Raw genomic sequence first — 19,309 nt, forward strand, 5'->3', positions numbered from 1 at the left:
AAACATTCAAAGAAGATTCAGTACCTATCTTTCTCAAACTATTCCCCAAAATTGAGGAAGACGGAGCACTCCCTAACACATTCTATGAGGATAACATCACCCTGATACCAAAGCCAGACAAAGACAATGCAAAGAAGGAAAATTACAGGCCAACATCACTGATGAACATAGATGCAAAAATCCTTGACAAAATATTGGCAACCCAAATACAGCAATACACCAAAAATTTCATACATCATGATCAAGCGTGATTTATACAGGGACACAGGGATGGTTCAACATCTGCAAATCAACCCATGTGATACACCACATTAACAAAATGAGGAATAAAAACCACATGAACATCTCAATAGATGCAGAGAAAGCATTTGACAAGGTCCAACAGGCATTTATGATAAATACTCTTAACAAAATGGGAATAGAAGGAAATTACCTCAACATAATAAAGACCATATATGACAAACCCACAGCCAACATCATACTCAATGGGGAAAAACTGAATGCCATCTCTGTGAGAACAGGAACAAGACAAGGATGCCCACTATCATCACTCTTATTCAACATAGTACTGGAGGTTTTGGTCACAGCAATTACGCAGGAGAAAGGTATAAAAGGAATCCAAATAGGGAGTGAAGAAGTGAAACTCTCGCTCTTTGCAGACAACATGATCTTATATATAGAAAACCCTAAAGAATCCATTGGAAAACTATTAGAAATAATTAACAACTACAGTAAAGTTGTAGGGTACAAAATCAACTTAAAAAAATCAGTTGCATTTCTGTACTCTAATCACTAACTTACAGGAAGAGAACTCAAGAATACAATTCTATTTACAATGGAAACAAAAAGAATAAAGTACCTAAGAATAAATTTAACTAAAGAGGTGAAGGACTTATACAACGAAAACTATAAGATATTATTGAAAGAAATAGATCAGGACATAAAGAGATTTCATTCACATGGATTGGAAGAATAAACATAGATAAAATGTCCATACTACACAAAGCTATCTACAGATTCAACGTAATCCCAATCAGAATCCCAATGACATTCTGCACAGAAATAGAGCAAAGGATCATAAAATTCATATGGGGCAACCAAAGACCCAGAATTGCTAAAGCAATACTGAGAAAAAAGAACAAAGCTGGAGGCATCATAATCCATGACTTCAAAATGTACTACAAAGCCTTAGTGATCAAAGCAGCATGGTACTGATACAAAAACAGACACACAGATCAATGGAACAGAACTGAAAGCACAGAAATAAAACCGCACATATACAGACAGTTAATCTTTGACAAGGGTGCCAAGAACATACAATGTAGAAAAGACAGTCTCTTCAATAAATGGTGTTGGGAAAACTAGACAGCCACATGCAAAAGAATTAAAGTAGACCATTATCTCACACCATACACAAAAATAAACTCAAAATGGATCAAAAACTTGAAGATAAGTCCTGAAACCATAAAACTCCTGGAAGATAATATAGGTGGTATGCTCTTGGACATCAAACTTAAAAGGATCTTTTTGAACACCATGTCTTCTCAGACAAGGGAAACAAAAAATAAACAAGTGGGAGTTCATCAGACTAAAGAGCTTCTGCAAGGCAAAAGAAACCAGGATCAAAACCAAAAGACAACCCACTAACTGAGAGAAAATTTTTGCAAATCATGTATCCAATAAGGAGTTAATCTCCATAATATATAAGGAACTCATACAACTGAACAACAAAAAAAGAAACAGTCTGATCAAAAAATGGGCAGAGGATATGAACAGACATTTTTCCAAAGAAGATATACAGATGGCCAATAAACACATGAAAAGATATTCAACATCACTAATCATCAGGGAAATGCAAATCAAAACTACAATAAGATACCACCTGACACCTGTTAAAATGGCTATAATCACTAAGACAAAAAAATAACAAATGTTGGAGAGAGTGTGGAGAGAAGGGAACCCTCACACACTGCTGGTGGGAATGCAAACTGGTGCAGCCACTATGGAAAACGGCATGGAGATTCCTCAAAAAACTAAAAATAGAACTACCATATGACCCAGCTATCCCACTACTGGGTATCAACCCAAACAACTTGAAATCAAGAATCCAAAGTAACCTACGTACTCCTTTGTTCATTGTAGCACTATTCGCAATAGCCAAGACATGGAAGCAACCCAAGTGCCCATTGATTGATGACTGGATAAAGAAGATGTGGTATACATATATACAATGGAATACTACTCAGCCAGAAAAAAAGACAAAAATAATCCCATTTGCAACAACATGGAAGCACCTTGAGGGAATTATGCTTAGCAAAATAAGCCAGACTGAGAAAGACAAACACCCGACGATTTCACTCATATGTGGAATATAAACAAGCACATAGACGAAGAAAACAGTTCAGCGGTTACAAGGGGAAGGGAGATTGGGGGTGAGTACAGGGGGTGAGGGGGAGCAGCTATGTGGGGACAGACAAGAAATATTGTACAACTGAAATGTCACAATGATGTAAACTATTATGAACTCAAATTTTAAAAATAGCACTAACATAATAAAAAGAATAATCAAGGCAGTCTTAAACGAAGTTGCAGGACTTCAGCTACCATTTATCAAGATATTATACCACGGCAGTAAATGAGATAGTGTGGTATTGGTGCAAAAGAGACAAGAGACCAATGGGACAGATATACACACACGGTCTCTGAATTTATGACAAAGGAGCCGTTGTAATACAAAGGGGGAAAAGAATGGACTTTTCAATACATGTGGCTGGATTAATCAGATTATCCATATGGAAAAAAAAGGAGCCTTAACTCCTACTTCACATCACACACAGAAATCTGTCCAAATGGATCATGGACCTAAGTGAAAAGTAGTATCTAGAAGATACTATAGTAGGTTAATTCATGATCTTGAGATAGGCACATACTTCTTAAATATTACAGAAACATTACTGACCATAAAAATAGGTGGATCAATGGGATCTCATTAAAGTTATGAATGTTTCTTCATTAAATGGAACCATTAAGAGAGTGAAAAGGAAAGCCACACTGGGAGAAAATGTTTATAATACGTATATACAACAAACAACTTGTATCCAGAATCCATTACAAATCAATAGGAAAAATACAGATACCAATAGAAAAGTGGGCAAAGGATCCAACAGACACTTCACCAAGGAGAAAGTCAGAAGTTGTTAAAAATAACATCAAATTCTGGGAAGGTGGTTTTAATAGAGTAGGCTGACATAATTTTTGAATCTTCCAACATCTCCTCACCAAAACACACAGAACAATTAAAATAGCAAAATTCAATACATGTAGACAACAAAACTGGGGAACAAGGTATCCTTTCAAACACCAAAATATGGGTGGATGGAAGGGGACAGACCACTAACATCCTCCAGACCAGGGAGGTATCTGCATCCTTGCAGGAACCTTCGGGAAGCAACGGGGTGACTGATGGAGAAGACAGGGGATTTTGCTCCCATGAGAACTTCCAGAGGAATCTACTAGAGATTGATCTTCAGCCAACCAAAGTAACTGGCAGATATTGAAATGGGGACTAGTACAGCCATTACATTTATATTTACAGTAGAATTAAGACCAAATAATGGTGTATGGAGAGAGTCTATGAAATAGCCATATGCTCTGACAATGTGAACGCGATATACCTATCAAAAATTGTGGTGGGGGATGGAAAGAACGTATGAAAAGGAGAATAAGCTTGATGAGCACCTTAGAATGATTAAGTGGGAATGAAAGGATATTACTTCAAATCAGCTGCTGGAGTAGTGAAATAGGGAGGAAAGAAAAGAGGAAATTAGCTAATTTTATTATTACTATTACTCATCGTAGGACACCTATAGATAATAGTCCAAAAAAGAAGGGATCAAGGGTAGTACCTAAAGGTCTTAGTACGAGGTAATGACTAAAACAAAAATATAAATCTTTCTCAGTACAAAACATACAGTAAGAGAGAGAGAAAGGCAGAGAGATCACACAAGTAAAATAGATCACACAGTGGAAGACCATATATCTAATAAAGAGGGAATAAAGCTACAACAGTAATGAAATAACAAAAAGATAGGCTAAACCATACAATTAAAAGGAGCTCTTATCTTTTATAGATTCATATAGAGATAGCATGTAATGAAATAATGTCTGGAATTTGCTTCAAAGTAACACAGGATGAGGGGAAGTATATGGGTTTAGAGAAGGAAGAAGAAAGACTACATGTTGATAATGGTTGAAGCTGGCTGACGGGTATGTGGTCTATCATTACACCATTCTTTCTGCCTTGTATACATTTAAAATTTCCCATAATAAAAAATTAAAAAATAAAATGTTGATGGATGTTCAAAATATTTTACTGAGTAAAAAATGTGAAATTACTAACATGTTTGTACACACACAGCTGTGGAAAGATATATGCTGAAAGGTTAACAATGATTTTTCTCTAGGTGATGATATTGTGGGTGCCATTCATTTATTTGTTTGTATAGTTTTGTCTATAGAGAGTTGTATTTCAACCAAAAATATGCATTTGGGGAGAATAAAAACATTAAAAGTTACTCTTAAAAAGAAGTTATCATAATGAAAAAAGCTGAGAGTGATTGAATGCAATGGAAATAGTGAGTCCAAAGAATCCTGTTTTCTTTACATTTTATAATGAAAACTTTGAAAAACATACTCATGAGTTCGTTATTATTTAACGCATTTCCAGAAAGGTTGGGCAGGACCAAGCACATATTCCCGCTGGCTGAGGAAATCAGGGAGGGCTCTCTCATTTACCTCTTTTGTGAGGGCTGGTGAGCAGACACAATCACAACCATGGCTACTGCACCATCCCCCTGTTCCACAGGCCTCGTTTCCTTGGCACTACCCCAGGCAAACACCTTCGTTATTAGAAGAGACTCAGCTAAAACTCTTAAATAAACGCTTAGCTTATAAATGACTATGGCATAGTATAAGGCACTTACATTTTGATCTAGCACTTCACTGTTTAAACATGATCATATGTATAATCTCCTCTGACCCTCTCAACAAATAAGATCTGAAATATTTGTAGGAGTGTTTAGAGTATTTCCTTAGGATTGGAGTATTTGCAAGAAAGAAATCTTCAAAGAAAGCAGCTATTGGTAACCCCAATGGGCTTTAATCAGTGGGTTTTATCATTTGCATTTTATAGATGAGGACATTGAGAGGTTACCTGGTTAACGGCAGAGTTGGGATTTGAATCCAGGGCTATCTGTCCCTGAAGCACATGTCCCTTTGCTATACAACTCAGTGAAATTAACCTTGAATACAAACTTGAGTTTCCAAAGGTCAAGAAGTAATTTCTGATGGAAGTATAGAATTTCCTGGGTTCTAACCCCTAAAGAAGGGTTCAATGTGGCTTCTTGATACTAGTGGAGACAGAGATTACAGATGGAGACAGGCCGTGGAAGCAATGTTCAAGCCTTTGGCAAAACAGCAACACTCACACCAGCAATCACCACACCACCAACAAGAGAATTCTCACTTTGGGGCCTGCCCAGTAGTTGACCTGCTTCCAACACTATCCCTATCAGTCTCTGTCAGTTTCACTTTTGTCATCTCTAGAGTGGGGTGTCTTGTGTGTGTCTTGGGGAAGTGGAGAGAGGCTGGGCTAGATCAGTAACTCCTAAATGTGGCTGATTATGAGAAGACCTTGGAGGTTTAAAAAGAATGAAACTACAGAATAAAGGACCCTGTCCAGACCCAATGAGACCAATTCTCCAGAGTTGGGCCTAGCGATGTGTATTCTAGTGAGTGCTCCATGTGATGCTAATGCAGAGCTGGACTAGAGAAACTCCAAGAGCCGGTGTGGCTCTGACATTTTAAGATTCCATAAGCTGTTGCCAATTTGTGGAGGAAGGTTGGGGGCTATAACTGTCTCCCAGCATCCAACCATTCGTTCTTCATATACTCATTCATTCACTCCCTTGTCCCTAAATCATTCACTCATTCTAAAAAACAAAGGCCCACTATATGTAAGGGAAAGGATTAGCTGTTCCAGGAAATACAAAGATGTAAATAATGTTCTGTGTCAGCAAGGCAGGAAAATCTAGGGTGGAAAATCAAAACTTGCTGTCATGGAACTCCACTTCAAACCTTTGCAGCTGTAGCCAGAGATACGGCAAAGAGCTAAAGGATAAGAATGGCTTAACCACTACTGCACTGGAGAATTGCCTGGGATTTTACCACACACACACGCACCCACACCCCCACACACACACCCCTACAAGAGTACCAAGACCATTCAATGGGAAAAGAATAGTCTGTTAACAAATGGTGCTGGGAAAAATAGAAAAACATACAAAAGAATGAATTTTGACTACTACCTCAAGCCATATATATACAAAAATTTGCTCAAAAGGGATGAAAGACCTAAACATAAGAACTAAAACTATAAAACTCTTAGAATGAAACATAGGTGTAAATCTTTGTGACCTTGGACTCAGCAATGGTTTTTAAAATATGACATGAAAAACACAAGCAATAAAAGAAGAAGTGGATGAATTGGACTTCATCAAATTAAAAACTTTTGTGCATCAAAGGACACAATCAAGACAGTGAAAAGACAATCCACAGAGTGGGGGAAAATATTTGCAAATCATATCGGATAAGGGACTAGTATACAGAATGTATAAAAAATTCCTACCACTCAACAACAAAAAGGCAAGCACTGCAATTTTGAAAAGAAGGAATTGAATAGATATTTCTCCAAAGAAGACATACAAATGGCAAATAACCACATGAATAAATGCTCAACATCATTAGTCATTAAGAAATGCAAATCAAAACCACAATGAGATACCACTTCACACCCACTAGGATGGCTATCATCAAAACCCCAGGTAACAACAAGTGTTGACAAGGATGTGGAGAAATTGGAACCCTCATGCATTGCTGATGGGGATATAAAGTGGTGTAGCCTCTGTGGAAAACAGTTTGGCAGTTCTTCAAAAACTTAAACATCCTAGACATATACTCAAGAGAATTAAAAACATGTTCAGACAAAAATGTTTACATAAATGTTCATAGCAGGCATATTTCATAATGGCCACAAAATGGAAACACTCAAATGCCCATTGACTGATGAATGCATAGATAACATGTGGTATAGCTATACAGTGGAATATTATTCGGCCATAAAAAGGAATGAAGTTCTCATAGAAACTACAACTTAGATGAACCTTGAAAATATTGAAAGAAGCAGACACAAAAGGCCACATCTTGTATGATTCCATTGATATGAAATATCCAGAACAGGAAACTGCTTAGAGATAGAAGGCAGATTAAAGTTTGACAGAGGGTGAGGGAAGGAGGGGAAGGGGAGGACTACTTAACGGGTATGGGGTTTTTGTGGAGTGATGGAAACGTTCTGCAAGAGATAGTGGTGACGGATGCACAGCGTTGTGAATATACTAAACACCAGTGAATCATACACTTTAAAATCGCTAAAAGGGTGAATTTTATCTCAAGGAACACACACAGCTAGAGAGCTCCAGAGAGCCTGATTTACTTAGTCTGGCATAGGGTCCCGGCAGTGGTAAGTTTAAAAAGCTTCTCAGGAGATTTTAATGTGCAGGCGGAAACCTTCCCACCCAAAATGAGCAACACCTGAAAGCTCATTAAAAACGCAGACTCTCAAGCCACTCCCCAAATTAACTGAATTAGAACCTGCATTTTAACAGGATGCTCTGGTGATTCTTTTGTTATTAAAGTGTGAGACACACTGCTGTCATCTAGAAGAAACAAGTATGTCGAGTATATTATGGTGGAAATAACCATTAAAATGAGGCTTTTAAGGATTAATGACCTTTCCATAGCCAGAGGTGGGAGGTTGTCAGATGAGAGAACGCATCTGCATTTCCAGGAAATCAGTAGCCTGATTGGAGCTGCACTTTCATGCATAGAACTGGCCGGATTTAATACACAACAGGGATTTTAGAAGAGAGAGAGTTAAAAGAGTATTGCAATGGTCTGGCATGTAATCAGAGTGGTGGCAGTGGGTTTGGAAAGGATGTAAGAGAAATTTTCAAAGCAAAGTTGACAAAGTCTGGTAGTTGATTATATGGTAAGGCAGCCAGAGCACTCATCGTGAGCTATGAGTCCATAAGGCTTAGGGAAAAGAGAAAGCAAAAGACACAGAAGAAGGAAGAGCAGAGACAGATTTAGAGAAGCCACAGGAGAAGAGGGTTTCGGAAATGAAAGGATCCTGAACAATGTCAAGGCAGTTGAAAATTGAAGAACATGATTAGATTGTTAACCATGAAATTACTGGTGCTATTGGAGAGTGGGAGTCAGGGGTACTGGTGGTGATTGTAATGGTGGTAGTGGTGGTGGTGGTGGTGGCTGAAGCTATATGTAAGGGCTCGAGAGTGATTGGCGGCTGGGAAGAAAGAGACAGAGAAGACAGAAGCAGGGTTCAGAAAAATGTTTTCTCAAGAATGTGGAGATTTATCTGTTTGTAGGTAGAAACTAATGGAGAGAAAAGGGTTGGAGAGTCTGAGCAGAGACCCAGGAGCTGATGGAGCAGCTTCAGAGCAAGAGCTGAGGGCTGGAGAGTGCAGATGGAGAGGTTGGCGTTGGTGAAAAGAGAGGATGGAGGCAGACACAGAGAGATGCTGGCGTGGTGATGGGTGGTGACAGTGTCTCCTTGTGGAGACTGTTCTCCATGTTTACCCGTCTTCCCCTCCACCCCTCTTTTATACAGCACATGCCCAGTCCTTGATTTCCAACTTTATGACTCTCTCATTCTGAAAAAGATGGGGCTGGTCTTTGCCTGGACTCACTGACAACCTGGAGACCTGTGTCAATGGTGAGGAGGATGGCAAGGAGGAAGAGGCCACTCAACTCAATGTTGCTTGTTGAAGACTTCATTTGGTGATTGTGCAACAAAGCCAAAGGAACTGAGATTTCTTCCTGACTGCACAGTGAACTGGGCCAGAGTTTAAGCGCAGCATCAGCCTGCAGGATCTTGAGGCTCTCCACCAGATAAGCCTAGGACAGAGGATTGGCCTTGGGTTCTGTTCCAGAGTCTTAGAAAATTGGGACTAAGGGCCATTAGCCCATCTATTTCATAATAATAATAATTATTGCAGTTAATAATTATTGAATGTTTTCTATGTGACAAACACTATGCCGAACACTTCACATGAACTAACCTCTTTTATCCTTCCAGCTCTACGAAGTATATACTATTACACAGATGAGGAAACTGAAGCACAGAAAGATTAGGACACTTGCTGAAGGTCAGACAGGCCTGTGCTGGGCCTGGGTTTGAAATTCAGAGTTGAAGATCCCATACATTATGCCATAAGGCATAGGCATTAGAGTTTGACATGAGATTATAGTTAAGGCCCTGACACTTATCTGCTATATGATGTTGAGCAAATTACTTCATTTCTCCAGACCTCAGTGTCCATGTAAAATGGTGGTGATAATAAGCATCGTCATAAGGAGAAACTAGACTATTTCTATTAGCTGTTGTTAGTTTATGGTGAGAGGGTTGAAGACTTCTTGTCCCTGCTGACAGCAGTTTGGTCACTCACTATATCTGTAGATTTCTTAGTATGAATAAAGCACAGAGGAAAGTTATTCAGAAAATAGGAGGATGTAAGAGAGGGTCATTACCTTCAAGAAGTTTAAAGTCTTAGAATGGAGATAAGACTTATGTTTAAAGTACTAGAAATAAAGCATTTGTGAGAAGTGTCCTGAGAGAGGTACATCCAAAGGACTAGGGCTCAGAGGAGAGAAGACATTACTTCAAATGGGATTAATCAGAAAAGGTGAGTCTTAAAGCACAGGGATTTTTTAAAGGCCGAATTGAGGGAGGTGGTAGAGTGCTGCGAGGACAGAAAAGAATTCCTAGCAAAAGTCCACAGGGGAAAATGCAACAGGGCGGGACCAGGGAGGGGCACAGGAGGCACGTAGGGCACAAAGTTTAAGGAGGCGCTTGCACAACCTGGAGAATGAACGCGTCCTTCAATTGTATACCTTAGGTGCCTCATCTTGTCACTCCACATCCTGAAAAAAAGAAATCTGGGAGGAGTAGAAAATGGAAGGCTGGATAAGTATTAGGGAAGAGTTGGAAGTTGAGCAGGAAAAGTAGGCAGGAGACAAGCTTACAGCAGGCAGATCTTGAGGACCTGAGGAGTGTGGATTTCATTTGGGAGGACAAGAGAGGGATATGGTTGCAGTTTACTTATGAAGATTACTCTGGTAGGAGAGCAGAGAATGGACCAGAATTTAACAAGCAGGCAAAATCAGGAGAAAGAGAGGAGGAGGGAGAGCTGCTGGGAAGCGATTGTGCTGGACCAAGATGGGGAAATCAAGGCTGAAAGACAGTGTGGCTATGGGGGTGGACAGCAAAGAACACCTGCAAGAGACAATTTCACAGTATGGATGCATTTGACAACCGGCTTAATGTAAGGGACGGAGAGCAAAGAAGTGAGAAGAGTAAGAGTTAACCGGAATAATCTTTAGGGAGAAGACAATATCCAGTGAAGAGAATCAAGAAGAGAAGGAAGTTTGAGGTTTGATGAAGTAGCAGACAATGTTGGATGCTGCAGAGGATAAAGACTTTGGCTCCTGAGGAGACTCAAGAGATTTGTCAACAGGACCTGGGAGAGGAAGTTTCAGGAGAATGATGGGGGCAAGAATGACTATAGTCAGTCTTCAAGGGGTTAACGAATGAGTATGGAGAGGTAAGGAAAGAGAATTCAGGTTACTCCTTCAGAATGTTGGTGGTAAAAGGAAAAAAAGAGATTGAGATGATTCATGTTTCACATGATTAAGAATATATTTTCTCTAGGTGATCCAATCTGTAGCCAAAGACAAAGTAGTTGGTGGAGACAGAGATGCAGGAGAGATGGAGTTGGCTGGTGAGGGGGCAAAGTGAAGAGTGGAGAGTTCAGAGTGGAGTGGTGACCCAGGAAAAGGAGGGGAGAAAGCAGAGGCAGAGGAAGAGAGATTCTGCAGTCAAGGTGGGTCCCTGCAATGGCTCCTTGACTAGAATGTCTTTTCTTCCCTCCTTTCGTCCCTTCCTGCCCCTGCCCACAATGGTCCGTGATGTCCTACTTTCTGGCTCCCTCATTCAAAGAAGAAAGGGGCTGTCTTCTGCCTGGACTCACCCAAATGTTGAAAGGGTCTCAGTGCAGCCTGAAGCTCCTGTACCTCTAAGCTGACGGTGATGAGGGTCAAAAGGAGGAGGAGGCCTCCCAACTTCACGTTGCTGTTGGAAGTCTTTGGTAAAGATGAAGCAGGACTGAGGACACTGGAAATTTATGCTCTTCCACCCACTGAGCTGCAATGCAAGGCCAGGGCTGGGAGGGACTAGGGACTGTGGGAGTCTCAGACCTGCTCAGAGACTGACATGTGGAGAATGCACACCCCACCCGTGTGTACCCTGGGAAATGCCATGTTGTTATCTAAGCAAGTCTCTGAGCCAAGGAACCCCACCTCTTCTGACAGACAAATAAGACTCCTAAACTAGGAAAGCCTTGAATGACTGAGAAACGGGGTGTGGGTGGGCACTAACTCTTATTATGCACTTTCATTCATTCATTCATTTTCAAACAAATGTTTTCTCTGGGCCGGGCACATGGTAAGCACGAGGAATACCTCCTTGTAGAAGTTAAAATCTAGGAAGTGGGTGCTGGCTGGTGAGAGTGCTGTTCACTCTTCCATTTCTCCCCTCCCTTCTCTGGGCCCCAGCACGTCCGGTACTGAGGGCAGGAAGAGGCAGTAGGAGAGCCAGCAAGGGTGCTCCCAGGTCACTTCCTGGTGGTGAGGAGGTGACCTTGGTCTCCTCCTGGCTTGGTCTGATTCTCTCTACCCCTGTTGACCTAGCAGGTACAGTGGTCTTTGTCTATAGGACACGTGTAGGTTTCTGGGGATGGAGTTGTACATCGTCTCGTCCACCTTCATTTCTGAGAACCCAAACTCATGATATACGTTAAGCTCTTCCAGGATGTCTGTCTTCGTGCAGCACTGGGGTGGGAGTGGGGCGGGGCTGCAGTAACCAACCAGCTGGGGAGTGAGATTTCATTTCCCCCTTCTTGTAGGTGTTCCCCATCTAGATGAGCGCTTTACTGAAGCACATATTCCCATGGGTTTTTTTTGAGGAATGTGCGGTCTTCGCTCCACAATGGCAGCAGGAATAGGGGGAGGCATATATAACTTTTGGCCATGTATGCTGTGTCCCATAAGATGTCTTCCTTCATGTGAGATAAGGATGACAGGGCTGGTTGGGAATGGTAAGACCAATTTGCAGCCTCTTAATAAGGCCCTGGGGAGATGGTTGACTTCCCTTTAGAAAGTGGAGGACTTAGTGTTTCACCAGGGGCCCTGGTTCCTAATTCTGGAGCCACAGAAAGAGGCTCTTCCTGTTCTGCTTCATTTGCCACAGTCCCTCTAATGCCACCACTTAGAAGTCCTTTTGGCAAACAACTGACCTCACACGTTGCTAATTCCCCCAAGTGGGGTAAGGGATACAGTTATACAGTATTTGTAAAGCAGTTTTACAAACTGCCTTGACTCAATTCTGCCTATCCCAATAATTCTAATTATAATAGTTTTAATTATATGATAATCATTGTAATAATAAGTACTGTGCTCAATAATTATTAAGTGAACATGTGGTGGACAGAGTGATAAATAAGTTGGAGTTTTGACTGAGGAGGGTGCAGAGAGAACGAGTGGAGCTCAGGGTTGAGGATATATCTGATTGGACCCATTGTGAGATCTTTCAGTTGCCAGAGTGGAAGCTCCATAAATGCACTAACAGCAGAAAGGATCTGGTTTGGAGCTGGATAAACCCCTAATTGAATCCTTCCAGGTGGCCACTTGCTGGGTATGGGGCAGTGGGCAATTATTAATGTGAGTGAATATAAAATTGCATTCAGTTTTCAGAAAAGGACTTATTGATGTCCTATTATGTACCACACCCTGTGCTAAATGCTGGGGATGTGGTGTGAACAAGGCAGGTGTGCTTTGATGGAGGAGGTAAACAAATAAACATGCTACAGCCCCCACATTGGTATAGGAGAAAAAGACACTGTTGTGCCAGTACAAAGAAACCGTTCGGTGGAAACCAAATGTCATCCGGCTGCCCAGGGCCTCCCAAGGGGAATCCCATTTTCATCTAAACTTGATGGGGCTCCCAGCCTGCCCAGGAAAGAATAAATAACCCTCGGAGGGCTCCCTGTTGTTGGTGTAAGATTGTCTTCCCTGGATTTGAATTGGCGTGCAGCTATTTTGTGCTGCCAGTTAAATAGATTTTTAAGTGTTCTGGGTCTATGAAGTCTACAGAAAATTAATTTTGACTTGTGACAAAAAAACTCAACAAGACCTGTGTCTGAATAGAAGCCCAGCCCAGACATGAGCTGAGGGCATACCAAGTCATGACCACCATTTCTTGAGCATTTGCTTTGTTCCAGGCTGAGCTCTTTACAGACATCCCTTTAATCATATAAGGCTATGAGGTTGTTTGTCGGCTAGGACTCCCATTGTTGAAAAGGAGGATTTAATGTGAAGATACAAGGGTGTCATCTCTACTTCACTTTCGCATCTATTTCATCTTTCTCTCTCTGTCTGCTGACCACCTTCCTCTGTTTCTCAAACCATATGGTAGGGGGAATGTGACCAGCCCTGAGCCCCCAAGTCCAGGATCAGTGCAGAAAGTGCTAGATTTTCTCAGCCGCAAATCTAAAATGCTGGAGGAGGAACTTCCCAGGCCTGGTTTGAGTCAGATGTCACCTCACCTACTCCTCGCTCCTGACTGCCAAGGGCCCTGTGTGTGTCTTTTGGAGGCACATTCAGGGAGCTGTTGTAGTTAGGAAGACATCCCACATGGTTTCCAGTACAGACAGGCATTGTTACTGCCTTTTACAGATGAGAAAACTAAGTCACAGAGAGGTTTCGTGACACACCCAAAATAATAATTAAATGGCAGAACAAGGTCAGACGCCAAAGACAGTGCTCTTCACTAGAACCCAGTACTGTCAGGCTGAGTCCACATTCTCAGAGCATCGTGTTGACTTCTCTCTGGGGCACCGAGAAATGAGCTTTTGAGGACGCAGACTTGGGCTTTGTCTGGCCTGGCACTCATTGTCAAGATCTCAGCAGAGCACAACTGCTTTCAGGCAAGCTGCTTGCTACTGACAAGAGATTTTCACTTATTGAGGTATATGGGGTATCTACTTGGGTTCCAAACTGATTTGGTTTGAACTAAAAAGCTTGGCTCATGGCCTATCAAATGTGCGTTGTACATCTGCTTAACCATGAAAGTAAAGAACGCCCTCTCTTAAGAATACATACCCTCGTATGTTCTGTTGGATTAGTCCCTCTTTGGACATTAGGGTCACGTCGACCTGCTAATTTGCAACTGAATGCCTCGTTGAAACTTTGATGAATATGTAACCTGGGCATGTTTAACGTACGTTCTTTGTTCTAAAAAGATATAAGACTGTACTGAAAATCATGCTTCTCTGGAATGTTTTCTAAGGCCTTACTGGGTTATAATCCTCACTCTGGCTCAAGTAAAACTCCCCTCATTTCTCTTCTCTATGGTTATTTTGCATTGATAGTATAGAGGATTCAGAGAACTCAGTCTGATCAAAGGCAGGACTCATCCACCCAAAAGTGCACCTTTGGGTTTCAGAGAGTTGAGGAACAATGTGTGGCCCCTAGTTCTGGCTGTTTACTCGGGCCACTCCAGGGCTGTGAGACTAAGCCCGATGCCAGTATGGCACCGTGGATAGGAGTGAGGCTCTAGAGTGTAACAGATCCGATTTCCATGCGGCTCCACTACTTGCCCCCTGTGTGACCTTGGGAAAATTAGTGTCCTTTTCTCAGCCTCACTTCCTCACCTGTTAAGTGGGCATCATGATTCCTAGCTCACAGGGTTGTCAGGCAGACTAAGTGAACCTGTATGTACACACACCTCCTCCTGGCAGTGTCCTCAAAACCGGTGCTGCTACTATAATTAATTTCTGTGAAAGGGAATGTATGTCCTTCTATCTTCTGTAGCAGGGCACTTATAGACGGCTCGTGGAAAAGTTTATCAGTTCATTAAGGAAATATCACAAAAGAAAAATGAATCAGAACCTGTCCTGATTTTATTTTATTTTATTGCTGGAAATTATACACTGAGCCACAAAGAGACTCCAGGGCTTAAGCTGGCATTCTTGTCACCTCAACGACTGTGGTGGGTTCGTGATCCCATAAGGAGGTCAGGAAGTTTAGTATGTGGCCAGTTTCGGTGTAGTCATTGGCCAGAGGAGGTTCAATTAAGTGACAAACAATCTTACATCACTTCTCCACAAGGTGGGAAAGAGCATACCAATTGTCTAGAGGGGACTGCTCCAGCCAAAGGGTTTCTGCTCCCCCTGAGAGCCTTTGCAAGGTGACGGGCTCATTCTCAGAATGACTAGTGAATAATCAGCTGCCCCAAACACCAGCTCTGCTGCTCCCTGTGCTCTGAGACTAGAGCATGAGTCCAAGGTTGAGGTGACTGGCGGGGACCGGAGGGTAAGATCTGGACACCATGAAGACGTTAAGCGTGTGTCCTCTCACCTAGACCTCTGTGTGCTGAACCAGACCTAGAGAATGTAGCAAGAGTCTGAGCTCAGGAGCCCAACCCCTGGGTCAGATCCCAACTCCAAGATAGTAGCTGTGGGACCCTGGACAAGTCACTGAACCTTGCGAAGCTCTGTGTCCTCCCCTGTAAGATAAAGATAAGAATAGTACCTGCCCCCCAGTGTTGGGGTGAGAATTCAATGAGATAATTATGTTCAGAACTCAGCACAATGCCTGGGAGGGAGCAAGCACCCAACAAACGTTGCTGTTTTCAGGCTTATTGATAGTATTATTTTTAAAAGGAAATCCTATTTGTAACTAAATGTACCAGGTTTTAGCCTCAGAGTCACCACTGTGTGACCTTGGATAAGTCATGTCGTCTCTATGCATGGTACTCAATCTTCCTCCTTTCCAAGAAGAGTTGTTAGTTTAAAACTGACTGATGTGAGGGGCGGCTCCATGGGCTAGTGGTTAAGGTCTGTATGGTCCACTTTGGCAGCCTGAGTTCAGTTCCCAGGTGTGGATGTATGTGGACCCACACCACCTGTTGCTGCTCATGCTGTGGTGGTGACCCACATATAAAAATAGAGGGAGATTGGCATAGATGTTAGCTCAGGGAGAATCTTCCTCAGCAAAGAAAAAAAAATCTGACTAATGTGAGAGCTTTCCCTTCACATGGACATGAGAAAGGAAGCTTCTCCTTGAAAGGAAATGAACTCTGTATTATTGAGCTCCTCTTACATGTGCAGAAGGCACCATGGTGAATACAGCAAGTGCAGGAGCAGAGGAGGCCCACGACAGGGTGGGGAGTGCAGCTGAGACACGAGCTCTGGAGAAGAAGAGGAGAGCCTGGGAGCAGATGTGGAGGTGGCACTGGAAATGCCCCCCTGCCCTCCTTCATGTGGAATGTCTTGTGTCCCCTGCCCTTCCCACTCCCTTCCCCTTCTTCCCATCTTTTTTTTTTTTTTAAAGATTTTATTTTTTTCCTTTTTCTCCCCAAAGCCCCTTGGTACATAGTTGTATATTCTTCGTTGTGGGTCCTTCTAGTTGTGGCATGTGGGACGCTGCCTCAGCGTGGTTTGATGAGCAGTGCCATGTCCGCGCCCAGGATTGGAACTGACGAAACACTGGGCTGCCTGCAGCGGAGTGCAAGAACTTAACCACTCGGCCACGGGGCCAGCCCCCCCTTCTTCCCATCTTTGTACACATTGGGTCCTGACTTCATTCTATCTAGTTCCTTCTCCTGACATTAACACGCCATTGCTGCCTGAACTCACCAATCACCTTGTGAGTTTTGAGGGCGGCCCCTGAGCTCTGTGCTGAGTGGGGAGGGCTGCAAGGAGGAGGAAGACCCCCATGTCACGTTGCTGAGTGGAGTCTCCTTTGGTGACAACACAGATGCAAGAGATGGGCCGTGATTCTATCTTCCTCCCACTGAGCTGGGCAGCATGTGGAACCTGGGTCAAGACACACGGATTTGGAAGCTTAAGCCCTGACAGGCAGCTGACCTTTCTGGATGACATGGGCCTGTGTTTACCATTGAGTAATGATGTATTTTCAAAGAGGTCTCTGAGCCAAGAGAAATAGCTTCTTCACCTAATTCTCAAGACTACTGAAGACTGGAGGGCACTTTGAATGACAGGGGCAATGGGGTGAGGAGACAGGGAACTGGCATTCATTGAGCACTTTTGTGTGCCAGATTTTACAACACACACATAAACAAATCTTTTATATATTTACTTTTAAATAATATTATGTATATAAATACATATATATGTACGTATATACATACACGTGTGTGTATATATATTTCCACCCCCTATAGAGATCAAAAGTCTTCTCAGGGGTCATCTCCACTTCACACCAGAAGAGAGAGTCACTCTCCAGGTTACACAGCTTCTTAATTTACCCAAGGTTTTCTGACTCCAAATCTGAAGCTCTCTCCTCCACATGACCTTGTTTATGCCTTTTCCTTCCACACTCTCATTCTCCAGACTTCACATCCAAACATTAATATTACAGGGCTCAGTGCTGGTCTAGGAACAGAGAAAGGCATCCTCTTTTCTTTCCTCTCCCCCCAATCTCCATAGAACTATCCAGAATTCCTTGTTTGGTCACACTACCTGAAATCCAAACAAGGAGACATTCTCTTGGGTAAATAAGCCTCCAGCCATGTTCCGATGCGAGGAAAACCCCACATCTGAGTATCACAACCTTCTTTCCTTCTTCTGCTTTGTACAGATTCCTTCAGCCTTTATTACATGTTCTCAGAAATAGTGATCCAGCTTTTAGCATAAGTTTCATTGTTTCTTTTGCGAAGCTGTTTGGAAGAACATTCATTTTATAAGGATGACTCTGTGGAATGTTGGTCACTAAGGACAGGTCTATTCAACCTTGGTCACAATCAGGAAGGCCAGCCTCTATATGAGCAGAGACTGACTGACCAAACTCATTTCTTCTTCCTGAGAACACAGCAGATTACAGGTCCCAGCTTTCCTTGCAGGTAACTATGGCCGTGAGACTGGGTTCTAGGCAATGGAATGTGAGCAGAAGTGCTGTGCACCACTTCTGGCGCGAAGACCCTAACTGTCCTCCCCAACCCCTGCACAGTCCTCCATTCTCTTCTTCCAGTACTAGGCTGAAGCACACTGGCAAATGGTCCTGGAAGCCAAGTGTCAAAGCGGGTGAATGCCGCAAGATAGAAAGAGCCTGGTCCTCAAGTTTCCGCCTGAAAGAAGACTGGCAGCTGTTCAAGAGACCTATTTTGGATTTCATCCTAGAGAGGAATAAACCTCAATGGATTAAGCCAGTAAGATATGGGGGGAGGGGGTTACTTTTGCAGCAGCTAATTCATACAATGTAAACTCTAATTAGTCACATCACTTTTCACAAATCTGTTTGATCTCTTGTCCCCATCCACCTCGCCCCCCCACCGTACCCCACCGCTGACCTCCTAGAGTAGGTACTTTCTGGGAATCTAATTTCTTGAAGTCACTATTAATTTTAGTGCAGGTGTTATAGAATACTACATTCTTTTCGGTTTAAGGAGTGCCGGGCAACGCTGTAACTCAGATGTAGCTTTATTCCTTCCTTAAAGGCTGGTGAGGCTCAGGACTTTGGGGTTACAGCACTGTGCATTTGATTGGCACAGGAGAGGGAATATCGGAGAGTCCTGGGATTTCACCATGAGACAGAGAAAGAGAAGCTCATGGAAGAGGAGAAAAAGGGGACGGTGGACCAATGTCTTAGTTTGGACCAGCTTGAAATAAGTATAGATTTCGGGGCCACCAGTGACTTTTCATTGCATGGATCCAAAGGTACAACTCAGAAAGCAACTGCCTCCCCAGGCGGCATCAGGTAGCCTTTAGGCTCCAGGGACATTGCAACTCACTGTCAGGGGAACTGGTGCTATTCTCCCAACCCTCCCTTAGAAGTCCCTTCTTTATGTCTCAAAGTTTCAGGAGGAGCCAAGACCCATAGCCTCTATTTTAGGGACTGTTCAATCAGCTTGGCACAGAGACTGTATCATTGATCCAGGTCCTTCAAGCTCTTGGTGCCACAAACGATAACCAAGATCCTGTAACAAGTCACTCACCAAGTGTTCAGAAACTGTTTAGTGTCGATTCCTAAGGCCCCAACACTACACATGCTTCCCACTGCGGGAGAGTGATGAATGCAGTCACTTTCATACTGGTTGACT

The sequence above is a fragment of the Equus caballus genome, chromosome 11 (assembly GCF_041296265.1).
Source record: "Equus caballus isolate H_3958 breed thoroughbred chromosome 11, TB-T2T, whole genome shotgun sequence".
Taxonomy (NCBI): domain Eukaryota; kingdom Metazoa; phylum Chordata; class Mammalia; order Perissodactyla; family Equidae; genus Equus; species Equus caballus.